A 3,063-nucleotide genomic window follows, 5' to 3' on the forward strand; every position below is an offset into this window, starting at 1 on the left:
ATAGCAGAGAATGTGCGGTTGGGATTCGAAATATTCGGTGATCTGTTTGTTGACTTGGCTTTCGAAGACCTTAGAAAGGCAGGGTAGGATAGATATAGGTCTGTAGCAGTTTGGGACTAGAGTGTGTCCCCCTTTTGAAGAGGGGGATGACCGCAGCTGCTTTCCAATCTTTGGGAATCTCAGATGACACAAAAGAGAGGTTGAACAAGCTAGTATTCGGGGTTGCAACAATTTCGGCAGATAGTTTTAGAAAGAAAGGGTCCAGATTGTCTAGCCTGGCTGATTTGTAGGGGTCCAGATTTTGAAGCTCTTTCAGCTGACTGGATTTGGGAGAAGGAGAAATGGGGAAGGCGTGGGCGAGTTGCTGTGGGGGGTGCAGTGCTGTTGACCGGGGTAGGGGTAGCCAGGTGGCAAGCATGGCCAGCTGTAGAAAAACGCTTATTGAAATTCTCAATTATAGTGGATTTATCGATGGTGACAGAGTTTCCTATCCTCAGTGCAGTGGGCAGCTGGGAGGAGGTGTTCTTATTCTCCATGGACTTTACAGTGCCCCAGAACATTTGAGTGTGTGTTGCAAGAAGCAAATTCCTGCTTGAAAAAGCTAGCCTTGGCTTTTCTAACTGCATGTGTATATTGGTTTCTAACTTCCCTGAAAAGTTGCATATCACGGGGGCTGTTCGATGCTAATGCAGAACGCCATAGGATGTTTTTGTGTTGGTTAAGGGCAGTCGGGTCTGGAGAGAACCAAGGGCTAAATCTGTTCCTGGTTCTACATGTCTTGAATGGGGCATGCTTATTTAAGATGGTGAGGAAGGCGTTTAAAAAACAAACAAAAAACAGGCATCTTCTACTGACGGGATGAGTTCAATATCCTTCCAGGATACCCCGGCCAGGTTGATTAGAAAGGCCTGCTCGCTGAAGTGTTTCAGGGAGCGTTTGACAGTGATGAGTGGAGGTCGTTTGACCGCTGACCCATTACGGATGCAGGCAATGAGGCAGTGATCGCTGAGATCTTGGTTGAAAACAGTAGAGGTGTATTTAGTGGGCAAGTTGGTTAGGATGATACAGTGGGGCAAAAAAGTATTTAGTCAGCCACCAATTGTGCAAGTTCTCTCACTTAAAAATATGAGAGGTCTGTAATTTTCATCATAGGTACACTTCAACTATGACAGACAAAATTAGAAAAAAAATCCAGAAAAATCACATTGTAGGATTTTTAATGAATTTATTTGAAAATTATGGTGGAAGACATTTCAGTTGAATGCATTCAGTTGTACAACTGACTACGTATCTTCCCTTTCCTTTCTTGTCTTTGTGCTCTGTAGTTCTTTCCTCTTCCGACTGTTCACCTGAATGATCTGTCTCAAGGTTCCTTCAATATCCTAAATGTTGCAGATAGAAATCTAATATATAGAGCTGAAATGGTAATTTATTGTGCATGACATGTCTTTTCTACACAATACATTTCTATGTGAAAGTAAGGCATTAAGAGCCTGGTCTTACCTGGGCAGGTTGGGGTGTCTCTGTCTGGTGGCTCTATATGTCTGTTCTGTTAATATCAATAACCACGTTTCCATGCGTGCAAAGTCATACTGTATAAAACAAATCACTACAGCTGTAATGGAAACAGTTTCGGGTATAATTGTATAAATAATGACAGATAATTTGTTCGTTTGGCATGGTGGGATCTTTTTATCTCTTAAAATTAATTATGCGAGAAATGGTGGCGGAAAAGCATGTATGCGCAAATATTGATATAAATACCATATCGAAGTAAACTTGGAATCACAATGATATGTGTGTTGTCCTCCCACTACGACTCGGAAAACCATGCAATTGAGGACAGGTGCCAAGATGGCGGCTTGAACAGATGCTTTTTTACCGAGCTCCGTGCCAAACTTCAGAAAGATTGTAAAAAAAGTTTAGTCATTACTATTTTTATTTGTTCAAGATATAAGACCTTTCCTGTGACTGGAATAATAATTGGATAATTTATTTCGGCATGTCCAGGCAAAGTCGTGACAAAAAAAGAAAGGAAGAAGTTAGCTGTTCTATTGCTAATCAACAAGAGAGAAACGTGCTTATAGACAGCTGCCATAACTACGCTTGCCCTATGGATAATATCAAGCTGTTGAAGATGACGAATTCCCCGGTTACTCCGTGCAAACGTCCACCCTCCAAAAAAACCAACATGAACTCTGACATCGTGGCTACCCTCTCCTTACTCATCAACTCCAGGTGTGACGCCATTGAGAAAATGGTAGGTGCGAACACCATGGTTATCGAAGGCTTGAAAAAGACTGGAGTTTGCATGTGGTGAAATCAAGGATGTGAAAACGAGTGTCAAAAGTTTTAAAAAGTGTGGAAAAGAATAACTATGTCCACCATAGACGTCTCACTGATCTGGAACAATACACAATAAGATGGAACCTGAGACTCTACGGCTTGCCAGAGGTGGAGAATGAAGATGTGCAAGGAGAGGCTATCCGCATCTGCCAAGAAGTTATGCCTGCAGAGAAGAACAAAGTTGGTGATACCATCGACGTTGTGCATCGCATCGGCAAGAAGCAACAGCAAAACGATTCAAGATCTAGGGGTATCATCATCCTCTTCACTGCCAGATTCTACAGGGATGCTGTCTGGAAAGCTGCTAGGAAGAACGCCTTCCTTCAGAGCCATGGTATGCGTTTCGCCGAGCATCTCAGCCCGGAGGACATAGAAAGAAGGAACCAGTTGTGGCCAACGATCAAGATAACACGAAATGAGGGAAAGGCCGCTTACTTCGTCGGGGGACGAGGCTTCATCAACGGTTCAGAAATCCATATTCCTCCCTAAAAGGAACAGGTTGATGGTTTCAGCCATGGTATTCTCATTGTCCTTATGTTGTTTACCTAACAAGCATCAGGTGACTATTTTTCAGGAATACTCAGGTTCTTCAATTCATTAGTTTGTTCTTGTATGACCAGAAGACAGACCTATTTTGTTTACAAACTTCCGAAGAAGATTGAAATCTGTATTTAATTTGGATGTATACAGTAACTAAGATACTGTTTTAAAGGGCAT

The 3,063-nt window shown here is 42.3% G+C and overlaps 1 long non-coding RNA gene across 1 annotated transcript; it reads right to left on the bottom strand.

Moving 5' to 3' along the window:
• Positions 1 to 1,180: 1,180 nt before the first annotated feature.
• On the bottom strand, positions 1,181 to 2,198 carry LOC124042951. Its single transcript, XR_006840229.1, has 3 exons — positions 1,765 to 2,198; positions 1,504 to 1,592; positions 1,181 to 1,382 (listed from the first exon to the last, which is right to left on the bottom strand). It is a non-coding gene; the product is annotated as an uncharacterized LOC124042951 (long non-coding RNA).
• Between the last annotated feature and the right edge of the window lie 865 nt (positions 2,199 to 3,063).

Source organism: Oncorhynchus gorbuscha, linkage group LG09 (genome assembly GCF_021184085.1).
Source record: "Oncorhynchus gorbuscha isolate QuinsamMale2020 ecotype Even-year linkage group LG09, OgorEven_v1.0, whole genome shotgun sequence".
In the NCBI taxonomy this organism is placed as follows: Eukaryota; Metazoa; Chordata; class Actinopteri; order Salmoniformes; family Salmonidae; genus Oncorhynchus; species Oncorhynchus gorbuscha.